The sequence below is a fragment of the Helianthus annuus genome, chromosome 10 (assembly GCF_002127325.2).
Source record: "Helianthus annuus cultivar XRQ/B chromosome 10, HanXRQr2.0-SUNRISE, whole genome shotgun sequence".
In the NCBI taxonomy this organism is placed as follows: domain Eukaryota; kingdom Viridiplantae; phylum Streptophyta; class Magnoliopsida; order Asterales; family Asteraceae; genus Helianthus; species Helianthus annuus.
Window position 1 is genome coordinate 10,052,497 of NC_035442.2, and position 13,212 is coordinate 10,065,708.

Sequence of the window (13,212 nt, forward strand, 5' to 3'; positions counted from 1 at the left end):
TAGTCTAACGTGTTTAGGTTAGCTATATATACCAATCAATTTGGTAAGGAAAATAGTAATTTGGAGTTTTTGTGTTAGATTTCTCCATAATAAAGATTCGTGGGTGTTTAACCATGAAGAATCGTGTTTCCATTATAACATTCTGTATCAATTAATCCCTTTAAGACCCATGTATTATGACAACTAAACATAAATATGTTAATGTTTTATTTAAGACCGTAAATATTTTATGTACATATAACGGAATAAAGTTGATCAAGGATGATGACTTAAAAATACCAACAACTTGTTTTAAGAAAGGGTGCTACTTTCTACACCCCCCCTATTTACTTTTTTCACCCCTCTCCTCTCACATATTTACAGGTGGGGCCTGCGTGGGACCGACAGTTTTTCTCTCACAAGGGGGGGTATAATCAGGAAAGAGGGGGGTGCGTATAGAATGAGCCTTTAAGAAATTAAACCTGAATTTGGGTACTGGTGTTGAAACCACATGATAGTGGTCAAAACAGCACTTTTTAATATGGCCCCCACTTAGCAGACAAGGCCCAAAAAATCTTTCTCGATCATTATACGCCCCACTTGCCCACTCTTCCGGAAAAGTAAAAAAATAAAGAAACTAAAAGAAAAAAAGTTTATAAAGTGAAAATTGTTGGAAATTTAGATGGTGTGAATGGATATTAATTTAGTGAATTTATAATTTAGTAAAATTATAATTATTTACTAGATTCTTCATATGGGTGATAAACTTTTAAGTGGAGTTTTATGTCAATTTATTAGTTTTTATTAAAGTTTATGTTTCTAATAAAATCTCTAATAAAGTGACACTTTTAGTAGACTTTTTATGTCAATTTATTAGTTTTTATTAGAGTTTATTTCTCTAATAAAATCTCTAATAAAGTGAGACTCTTCTATACCTCATATCTCTTGTATAAAAAGTAGGTTATATGCCTAACTTGATAAAGCTAACTACAAGTAGAGAATTGAAAGAGAAATTTTAGAGAAAAAACTAGAAGAGTTCTTGGAGATACTTGAAGACCCATGTGTTGGGTACTTAGAGAGATATGTTGTCTCTATTCAATTTCATCATCTTCATATCATTATTTTCCACAAGTTCTAACACTATAATTTTATCCGGTGTAACCTCGGGCATGTGGCCATCTCCGGCAGTACATACTGCTTCGGCTGTTGTACCCTGGGAGACAGACGCGTCGTCTTTAGTAGAGGCGCAAAATCTGTTTTAAGGGAAGCGTGTTGAACACGTGCCTCAACCAAAATCGTCAACGTTTCAGTGTGCTCTTTGTTGCAGTCAACGAGTATATTTTCAAGACTCAAGATGATGAATACTCGAGTCTAGGATGCTATCAAGTGCGCGTGAAGGACCCACCAGAGATACGGCTTGAATCAAGATTGGTAGATATTATTATATTTTATATTCTTTTTATTTAGTTATTGTAACCGGTATTGTACTATGATATTTCCTACGAATAACGAGAGTCTTGTTATTATATATTTAGTAATTATATTTTACTAAAGGTGAACCTAATTCCTACAAACTTAAAACAGATTTCGTGAGATTGTTGCTACAATCTTAAAACATTATTTATAAGGATTTTGGATTCACAAAAGGATTTATAATAAAAAAATATTTTTAAAGATTATGATCTTATAAATATTTTCTTTTGGGAAATATGTATGTGGTACAACTTGTTGTGTTTGGATTTCTTGAGATTGAGACATAATCTTAAATCCTATACAATGGTACAAAACAAATAGTTTTGGTTCAACCGTTTGGTTTTTGAAACGATTTTGGGAATCGTTAATTTTTCTAACTTTTGTGTTAGATCGGGTTTATTAGTGTAAACCATACGTTTTTTGTAAACGTCAAATTCTCTAACATGTGTGTTAGACCAGAATTATTGGTGTAAACCATACGTTTTTTGTAAATGTTAAATTCTCTTAAGTAGAATTTTTAAATCTTTAAATAAGAGTTTTATGTCTTTAAATAAGAGTTTTATGTTACTTGATTAGAGTTTTATGTCTCTAATTAAGTCTCTATTTAAAGTAGACTCTTCATCCACCCATGGATTGATATGAACAAATAAGTCTTATAATGATTTTTGTAATCATTTGTCTTCTAACATGTATGTTAGAAATGTTCATGAAACGCGTTAGTTTGGAAGCAATTTTTTAATTGTTTAGTTTCTAACGTGTGTATTAGAAATGACTTATTTATTTCAACGATATATGTGTTTTTAGCAAGTCGAATTAACATTGTGTGGAAATGTTAATATTTCTAACGTGCGCGTTAGAATTTCTTTCATTTTAACATGATTGTTAAAAATGGTTAATATACAAATGCTTTGAAATATTTTATGTAAACATTTTATATAAGTAATTTGTTGTACCATTGATTTTAATGTTTTGTATGATTTAGAAATAAAAGGTCATACATTGAATTTAATGTTGACTTCAAAAATTAAATCACCCTAAAGTGATGGTGTAGTTATGTGGAATTTATCACCAACGTTAATTTGTGATTTCTAAATCCATTTAAGAGAAATTTTAATTACTAATTAAACTCTTCATATGGTGAAACTCTTGAGTAGAGTTTTAATGATGACATTTGATGAGTTTTATTAGGCTAGAGGGTATGGTGATGGTCCTCTAAGGAGGATGATCCGCCACGTAGGCGCCACATCATAGTCCTCCCAAGGATGGTCCATCTTACAAAACTAGAGGGTATGGAGGATGGTCCTAGGTGAGGTGTTGTCTTTTTTTTTTAACTCATTTTGATTTTTCTTCTTTCAAAAAATTCAATAGCATAAAACATGAGGTGCTGTCTTTTTTTTTTTTCATTTCCAATCGATAAGTGAATAAAGACAAATTCCTCCCAAAACATACATATGAAATTCGTCCCAAATGCAACTCAAATTCCTCCCAAAACATACATATGAAATTCGTCCCAAATGCAACTCAAATTCCTCCCAAAACATACATATGAAATTCGTACCAAACTTTAATCATCCGCTTCCCAATAATTTCCCATCTCCCTTTCCCTTTCAGATCCGATCACCTCATCTCCGGAATGCTGATCTAAATTTCCATGTTTTTTTTGGGAGACCTGGTAAGGGAACATGTCGGATTCAGGTTTCTAGCATAGAAGGCGGTGCCAATAGAAGTCAATGACATGTTGCGGTAAGAAATAACAGTTAACATATACTTATTTTAATTATAGATACATTTTTACAGTTTTTATCAGTTTGTTCCATGGGATTGGTGATTTTCCACTACCTAATTATAGCTTGTACGATATATTGCAGCTTTTTATGACACTGGTGAACGTCAAAGGCGTTTTGTAATGAATCGACTGGAGGCTAATTAACTCTAAACATTCAAATGTGTATGAACACAAAAAGAATTTGTGTACAGACAAAATTAAGGGAGAAATTTTCATTCATTATAAGGAAAAGACATGTAACTTTTGAAGAGTTTGTTCGAAAAGCTAATGAGGAGAATTCATTGTCTAGGCTTATTCTAGATGTTAAATTAGAATTATTCTAAGTTGGTGACAAACTTATAACAATGGCATGTGTTGCTTTGGTCAGCTCGGAAGCTTATGTAAGATAATGCAATATGAGTTGAATTCACTTATACAATGAGGTTGATCTTGTTCAATCATATGTGTATAAATGTCGTCATAAGTGAAGTTACATAAATGTTGATCAAATGGCAAGAAATGTGGGGGATGATCGATTTAGAAACAACCCTATAAGGGTATGTAGAAATGGTTTTCATTACCCCATCTGGATGATATCCTATAACACTTAAATGTGGGGGTGTCTTGCATTTGTATCATAAAAGTTTGGCAATAAGGATTTTGTAATCTAATCTAACATTGCAAACAAACGACTATGTGGATGACACAAAGGTCGTAGTGCATAATGGAGATGTGTTTGCCTTAAATGATAAGCGTATCTTACAAAGACATATATTATAACCAGATTCAGATGGCCACTGAGGTTATAGTCTTAGAAGTTGACAATTGGCAAAATTAACTTACGAGTTAAGAACACATGATGATAACTGATCTCAAATACGCAAAGTTATTTATTAATGTTATGGATCCAACAACCTGAGGGTTTATTAGAGATCAAGTTGTGGAATGAGACTTAATCCCATGGAAAAAGGGCATGTGAAGGACACCTAACTTAGTTGACTGGAGATCCCAAGATCTAAATTCAATAGGACAACTAACTCATATGCCTAAAGGTGGTCACTGCGGGGGCATAAATGATATGTATATATGGTTATACATACCCCCAAAGTATAAAAGGGTGTTTAAATGCGTCCTAGTCTATTCCTATGATATTCAGTGACAAAGAGTGAGGCTAAGCATAATATGTGGTAAATGATTTGGATAAATCACGAAAACCACAATGCTTTTAATGATCTAAGAAGAATCACCTATATTAGAGAGAAGTGGGGTCGCTTCGAATGGAATTGAGGGCACAATTCCTAGAGCTCTCGCAGAACCAGGAAAGTGTTCCACGACCATTATTGGACACGACTATGAGGAGATGACCCCGCTAGGGAGAGTCTTGTGTGAAGTGTATTGTCGTATACACAAACGGCAGACGAGTTCAAAGACATCGAGATCTACTCATAGCTAGTGGGCTAAGTGCATTTCATGAGCGAAGGTTCAAAGGGTAACACCTACCTATCGTATGCAAAACTCAACTGTCGAGGTTCCATCGGAAATTTTATGTGTTTAGAACGATCTCCATTCATGTGGAGGATTGTTGGAAATTTAGATGGTGTGAATGGATATTAATTTAGTGAATTTATAATTTAGTAAAATTATAATTATTTACTAGACTCTTCATATGGGTGATAAACTCTTAAGTGGAGTTTTATGTCAATTTATTAGTTTTTATTGAAGTTTATGTCTCTAATAAATCTCTAATAAAGTGAGACTTTTTAGTGGAGTTTTTATGTCAATTTATTAGTTTTTATTAGAGTTTATTTCTCTAATAAAATCTCTAATAAAGTGAGACTCTTCTATACCCCATATCTCTTGTATGAAAAGTAGGTTATATGCCTAACTTGATAAAACTAATTACAAGTAGAGAATTGAAAGAGAAATTTTAGAGAAAAAATTAGAAGAGTTCTTGGAGATACTTGAAGACCCATGTGTTGGGTACTTAGAGAGATATGTTGTCTCTATTCAATTTCATCATCTTCATATCATTATTTTCCACAAGTTCTGACACTATAATTTTATCCGGTGTAACCTCGGGCGCGTGGCCATCTCCGGCAGTACATACTGCTTCGGCTGTTGTACCGTGGGAGATAGACGCGTCGTCTTTAGTAGAGGCGCGAAATCTGTTTTAAGGGAAGCGTGTTGAACACGTGCCTCAACCAAAATCGTCAACGTTTTAGTGTGCTCTTTGTTGCAGTCAACGAGTATATTTTCAAGACTCAAGATGATGAATACTCGAGTCTAGGATGCTATCAAGTGCGCGCGAAGGACCCACCAGAGATACGGCTTGAATCAAGATTGGTATATATTATTATATTTTATATTCTTTTTATTTAGTTATTGCAACCGGTATTGTACTATGATATTTCCTACGAATAACGAGAGTCTCGTTATTATATATTTAGTAATTATATTTTACTAAAGGCGAACCTAATTCCTACAACCATACCCAATTTAGTTGGTACTGGTTCGGTTTGATCCAGAGAACTTTGTGTATCGAGCGAATCAAAACGTTTTCAGTAACTACTTGGATAACATGTTTACACTTTTCGGTATATGCATGAAAGTAAACACGGATCACAAGTGTTGGAAACAACTGTATTTAAAAATTGAATACTTTTATTATATACTAGGTTGGAAACCAGTACATTACATAAGATTTCTTAATATTTTTTAGTTAACCTTTTAAAATTAAGAATTTAAGATGAGTAAATTACAAAAATCGTCCTATATGTATGTAATTTATTACAAATTGTGTCATTTGTCTGCAATAATTACAGAAATGTACTTTATGTTTACAAACCTTTACACATTATGTTCTTTAACACTAACTCAGCTAATTTTTTTGGTTAAGTCTGACCAATTAGACCCCACATAAGGGTATCTTAGTCATTTTACCCTAAATATTAAAATAAATAATCATAAAAAATAAAAATAATAAATAATAAATTATATACAGACATAATTATATACATAATTTCTCTCTCTATAACATCCCTACCACCACCTACTCCCACCAACTCCCACCACCGCCCCCACCACAACCACCACAACCACCATCCACCTGCCACCTATCAGAGATTATCGCACAGATTTGGGGGTTTCGAAACAGAGTTCATCATCATCATCATCAGCAGCAACATCAGATTTGGGGGTTTCGATTTCGTTTTGGGTTCATCATCATCCAACTCCACCACACTGGTTTTGTAATTTGCAGAATGTTCTAGAATACTAGTCGGAGCAATGTAAGCACTTGCAACAAGGCGACGGCGTCAGTCGGAATCCGATCGATTTTTATATTTATCTTTGGGTTGTCTGTAAGTGGGTTTCAATCAAGATCGCTTTTGTTGCTGTTTTTCTCTCAGACAAATCATCAAACACCTGGTAGGCACTTTGTTGGTACTTAAAAATTTGAAAGCTGAATACAAAAAGCCACTGCCAATGAAGGGGTGTCGTACAATTCCAATTGCAACGGAAGCTTCGGGGTCGACTTTCAGTTTAAGTGAAAGTTAAACGATTTAAGATGAACAAATCGAGTGAAGTTTGTGAAATGGATAACGAATTGAATCGATGAAATTTATGGAAAGAAACTAGTTGCAGAGAGAAGATGAAAAACGCACAAATTAGTTTTAGGGAGAAGATGTTACCGGAGATAGATCGGAGTTTTAATTGGAGATAGAGAGGAGTTTTAATTTGAAAAGATAAAAAAAGAGCTAATGTCATAGAGCACAGGGAAATAAAACTGGAAATAAAATCAAAATCAAGTACCTGAATCTCGATTCTATGTGTAGGTTATGTAATGCTGGTACCGATTCGGTCCTTCATGTGTTCACGACTTGCCCTATCGCTTTGTGGCTATGGGAAAGAATTAGTTTTTGGTGTCGGGTGCGGAAATTTTATGTTTTTTCCGTGCATGATCTTTTAGATATCCATTCGTTAGGCAGTAGGGCTGAAGCGGAAAGGGTTGCTCTCCACGTGGTGGTTGTTACAGCTTGTTGGTTTCTTTAGAAGGCTAGGAATGATGCGCGTTTCAATGATAGGAAATCCAGCGTCGATGGCATTCTTAGCGATGTGAGGGCGGTTAGCTTTTTGTGGTTTAATCATAGGGCTAAGAAGGGTTCTTTTGCTTGGTTAGGGTTCTTTTGCTTGGTTAGATTGGTGTAAATTTGTTAATATGTAGGTTGGTTTATTTGTTTTTCCGTCCCGGTTTTCAGGTTCGGATGTGTTAATGAAGTTCTCTTTTCAAAAAAAAAAAAGTATCTGAATCTCGAAACAACGAATCCTAAATCTGGATCTGAATGATCCTGAATAAAAGAATGATGGCACAAAATGTGGGTTGTAATGAAAATAGAAATCCCATTGTTTGCGAGTTGTTTTTAATGATTATTTATTTTAGCATTTAGGTAAAATGACCAAAATACCTCTTATGTGGGGTCCACTTGATCAGATTTAACTATAAAAACAAACTGAGTTAGGGTTAAAGGACATAACATGTAAGAGTTTGCAAACATTGAGTATATTTTTTGTCCTTTCTTAAGACAAAGGACATATTTTGCAATAAATGACATACATAAAGGACGAGTTTTGTAATTTACTCAATTAAGATCTAGGTGGAAAAAAGAAGCGGAAAAAAGAATCTTGTGCTCATAAAATTGTGACACATGACGCGACTAGTTACTTGTTTACTAGGCGTATATATAAACTAATACAAAACACCATATACAAAACTTGGGTTGATTTATAATACAAAGGGGTTTAAAATAAAAAGTGTAAGAAGGAACCATAGAGTGACAAGTGTCTATAATTTTGTCCATAAGAGAAAAAGAACATACACATGAAAAAACCCAAAATCAAAATCCTAACCCCCCCCCCACCCAAAAACCTAAATCCCCGCCCCCAACCCCCACCCCCAAAACTATACCTCAGAGAAGCGAAAGGATGGAGAGAGGAGACTACCACATATGTCATTTAAATGGCCAATAAAGCCGAAGGCCCACATATGACAATATTTTATTAACTTCACGGTCCGTAAGACCCAATGTCTTATGATCGAAGGAGGGAGACATCGAATGTACTTCGCAATAACCTTGTCGATGTTGTCGACCTGACTAGTGCATATCGCACTTAGTTGCTTAAATCGGGCCATGAGGCCAGCGTTGTCGTTTCTCACCTGTTTCAAGTTCCAGAACTGATTCTCGAGTTTCTAACGCTTGTGTGGGGGGCAAAACTCGTTCTCCATTAATTTCTTAAGGTCGGCCCAAGGAAGGGCATGAGCGATTTCATTCCGCGAGAGTTACGCTCGGAGGTCCACCAATGAAGGGCTCTTGATCGGAAGACACTCGTTGCATTAATGGTACGCAAGTGGTCGGGACAACCACTTTGGAGGAAATTTACCTCAATGGAATCAAACCATTGAAGCATCTTTGTGGTGTCGTCTTCGCCAATGAAGCGTAGCGGATTGCAAGAGCAAAATTGCTAAAAGGTGAACGTGGACTTAGGTGTGTCCACCTTGGAGTCAATGGAGGCATTGGGTGATTCGGTGCTTGGTGGGGGTTGGATCTTGATCACAATATCGGGATGATTGATGTGTGTAAAATGCAACATATAAATCACATCAATTAAGGCATAAAACTAACCCTTTTTAAGTACTAATGTTGGAAAAAGAGTGTTTTTGTCTTCCTTTTGTATTTTCAGGATGAAATGAGCTCAAAATCACAAAAGAAGCAAAAAGACAACTAATTCTAGCATAAATACAAGAAAAGGAACAAAAGTAGACTGTCCGGACCCTCAACGGCACCTCCCAAGGCAAAGGAGAAGAAACAGAGTCTGAACACGCCCCGTGTCCAGCGAACACGGGGGCGTGCCCAGGAAGCAGCAGAAAAGACAAACCAGTAGAAGCTTCCATTGCCCACCACGGGGCCGTGTCCAGCGGGCACGGGGGCGTGGTGAAAGTACAGCAGGCGCATTAATTGTAATTGCGAATTACAATTAATGAAGAGAGAGAATGTCAGACGGGCACGGGGCCGTGTCCAGCGGACACGGGGCCGTGTCCAGCTTTCTGTTCAGCCTATAAATAGAGGAGCTTGGTTCCATTCTCTCTCATCCCTTGGCACACCACCTCTCTCACACTTCATCCACCACCCATCACCACCATAACACCATCATCCACCACCATCATCCATTGTCCATCGTAGAGCGTGTGAGTCGTCTCGGGATCCAAGATTGATAGTAAGAGTTCTTGACAATCAAGGCCATGTTTGCCTAAGTCTCTTACATCACTTGGTGAAGACAAGTGTTTAGTATAATACTTTTTATTTTTAATCTTTTGCACTTTTTATTTGGTTTTGTATTAATGACTTTAATAACTAGTTACTTATTTTGAAGGTGATCTTTCCTTATCGTTTGTCCGTGGTGTCTTGGCATTATTTTACTGTCTATATAAAATAAAAGATTTTCACCATTTATATCTCCACGGTCTATATGGAGGTATGTTGGCTACCTGGTCGGGGGGTTAAGGGAACGGTTTGGTAAGGGTCTTGCCCTTGTTCAGCGTTTAGAGGTCCTGCTTGGGACCTGGGTCAATTTTAGTGGGATCTCCTTCAATGCCCATAGGTATTGGATGGCGGGGATCCAAACTCTTTGACCCCCTCATAAGTTAACTACTATTAATACTATAACCCGGCTATTTAGGACTGTATCCCTGCTGACTCAGACTACTTAGCCGAGGGTAACGTCACCGCCAAAAGCGGGGCCTACCATAATTTGCATTAATAACTTAATTCATTATCTTTCAATTATCCGACCCTTTAGGATTGTATCCTTGCTGACTCAAACTACTGGGTTGAGGGTAACGTCGCCTTCAAAAGAGGGGCCTACTACAATAACTAAGATAATCTCTTAAACAAGTGCAAAAGTGCGAAAATAATCAAAGGTTATACTAATACACATGTCGGATCCAAGTGATTCATCTTGTCTATCTGTTTTTATTTTATTTTTATTTTTCAGCATTTAGTTAGTTTTTATTTTTCTTAGTTTAAAACATTTTTCTCACTTTTTGATTTGATTAGACGTTGAGGATAAACCGGTACTAAAAGCTCTTGTGTCCTTGGACGACCTCGGTATCTTACCAACACTATACTACGTCCACGATGGGTGCACTTGCCCATATGTGTGTTTAGTGTTAGTGAATATCGTGTTTTATAAATTTAAAACTTGGCTAAAAGTGTAAAAAAAGGGGCTTAAATACTCATCAAAAATATATCGCACTACACACGCATCAATGATCTTGGCAATCTGCTTGGCCATGAATTTCATACAAAACACATTTTTAGATGAAATATCTACCGAGTCAGATTATAAGTTCGTTTTAATTTAAAATCATTTATTTAACTTATTTGACCACATAGGGGCATTGTGGTCATTTTTAACAATATAATTGCGACTTGTCATAAAACTCATCAAACGGACTGACCATGTGGTATAACTTCCGTAGGTTATACTCAACAATAACGTGGTCCTATAACTAATTTAAATCAGACCTAATCGTTGACCAAACGGGCCAGGATCGAAAGTCAAAGCAAAAGTCAAACTGCTTGACTTTCGACATAGAATTAAGCTCTAAACAAGAAATGATGAGTTGGACATGTTTAGACATATCCTAACATGTTTTATAAACTGATATAATGTCAAAACTTCATGTTTTAATTGTTAGAAACTTAATTAATGTAATTTACAAAGTTTAATTTTTGACCTTTTTTATTTAATATAAAGTCGACTCGTCATTTTGCCTACTTAATGTGATCCTTAGAAGGTATAATCCCAGAGGATTATAACCTTTATTATTACGATCACGTAGCTATGTTCGAATCGAACATTAGCTTGATCATAATGGTCATAACCGATGTAACACCCTTATTATTATTTAACGATTTTCGTATAATTTACGAAAATAAACGGGTAATTAAAATTTCAAATACATTGAAAATACGGGTTTCATTAAACTTTATTTACATAATTAAAACTATACAACATAACATGTGTAGTTCGTCATTAACATAACAACGATACATAGTGCGGAAGCTTATTTCTTGATCGTGTTCGGTTCTTCGTTATGCTTGATCGTCCTCCGGTGCTAAAATTATACCTGAAACTCATAAAACATGAGTTAGATTAGTCATACATAACTTAGAACGTATCTAAACGAGTCCGGGAAGCGAAACTGATTAAAATAAAAAATTTTCGCTAAAACAGTGCTCTTTCGCGCCACGCGAAGGCACCCAGTTGCTCCCTCGTGCCACACGAGGGAGACCGTTTTCCAGCAGGTCTGGATCTGGGATCTGCATTTTCCAGCAACACTAGATTTTACGGAAATGGCCATAACTTTTTCGTTATTGATCCGTTTTACGTGATTCTTTTTCCTACGCGTCCGTAATTTAATTCTCCATCATATGGAGTTAAAATCCAACATCCAACCTAATAAATTTTGAGACTTCTAATCCTTCGACTCGTTACCTTTTTACCGAATTTTAACCCGTTTATGCATTTTATCAAACAAACGTATTTGTTTGATCCTTATATCACATACACTTCTTCAATTTAATGTTATCTATCATTTTAGGTTCTAATCACAGGTTTATTACACAATTTAAACCCATTTACGCTCGTATGCTTATTTTGACCGGTTAAGGGTATTTAAGCACTTTGAAGCTTGAAATCGCTTTCATTCATTTCTAGTATCTTATTCCTACATTTCTTATCAAGTAATCTTCCACCGCAACTATATGTGCGTTGGTTTTTAATGTGGATATCTATATGTTCCGAGTTTTACCCCTCGGATTATTATTTTATGACAAAACTCAAATAGAGCCATTTGACTAACATATTACATCTTTCAACTTCTATACTTATTCTAAGTATTTATCTAATCATGAAATTCGTTTCCAAACAACCTTTAAGGGTTGTTTGTTTAATTTAGCCTACAAGGGCGTTTTGGTCGATTTTGGTCCTTTTTTTACTACGAAGGACTCTCACCAATTATTCGACCAAAATAGCACTTTTAACTACAACATAATTATGCGTACCTGGCTCGGATCAACATATTGACCCGTTTTAATACCTTGTCTTGACTTATTTGTTATTTCATAGCTTCGCTAATTCACGAGCCGTTCATCTTGCGAGCGTGAGACTCGACATACACTTATTAGTCGTTAATTGTCAAATGGTATCAATATTAGCATTTGATCCCTTTTTACTCTTTTTACTAGTTTTGGCTTACTTATAAAGTAGCCGTTCGAAAACTCATTTTATCTTATTCTTTTCTTGACTAATTTACCGTTCCACCCCGTTTTACAATTACTATGGTTTCTAACATTTGTTTCTGATTCCGACCCAAATCATTTCGTGTCGGAAACCATATTTCGAATATTATCTCCATTGTATTTATAACTTATAGAATAGATATGTATTCTACAAAAAGGTGTAAGTTTCACTTACCTTGCATCCGGCTATGCTCTTTTTCGGCGTACTTGTTCCATTTAACCCGTTTCTTTCCCCAAGCTTCCACCTAGCTTGTCGAGCGTCAACTATCATCATAATTCGTAAGACGGTTAGTTTAGTCATTATAGCATACGACTATTCCATCTTACGAATTCTATGTCGAAACTACTATTGGACTTCAACGTTGGTTAATTTGACTTTCGATAGTCAACTAACTTCAATCATATTATGCGCACTATAAGTTCAATCAACATCACGTTTAGAACCCATATTATTCCGTATTACACGTAGTTAGTCAAGTTAGCCAATTACGCGTTTCTTTCATAATTTCATTATATCAACATTCATTCAGGCATTTTAACAAACACCTTGCGGGCAAGATTCTTACACATCTTTTACCTAATTTATCACTAACTTTTAACCAAGTTTTTAATTATCAAAATTAAGCCCTTTGTCTA

The 13,212-nt window shown here is 35.5% G+C and overlaps 1 long non-coding RNA gene across 1 annotated transcript; it reads left to right on the forward strand.

Annotated features, from left to right (window-relative positions):
- The first annotated feature begins 2,871 nt into the window (after positions 1-2,871).
- Positions 2,872-3,675, forward strand: LOC110880688. Its single transcript, XR_002559413.2, has 2 exons — positions 2,872-3,195; positions 3,321-3,675. It is a non-coding gene; the product is annotated as an uncharacterized LOC110880688 (long non-coding RNA).
- Positions 3,676-13,212: the final 9,537 nt, after the last annotated feature.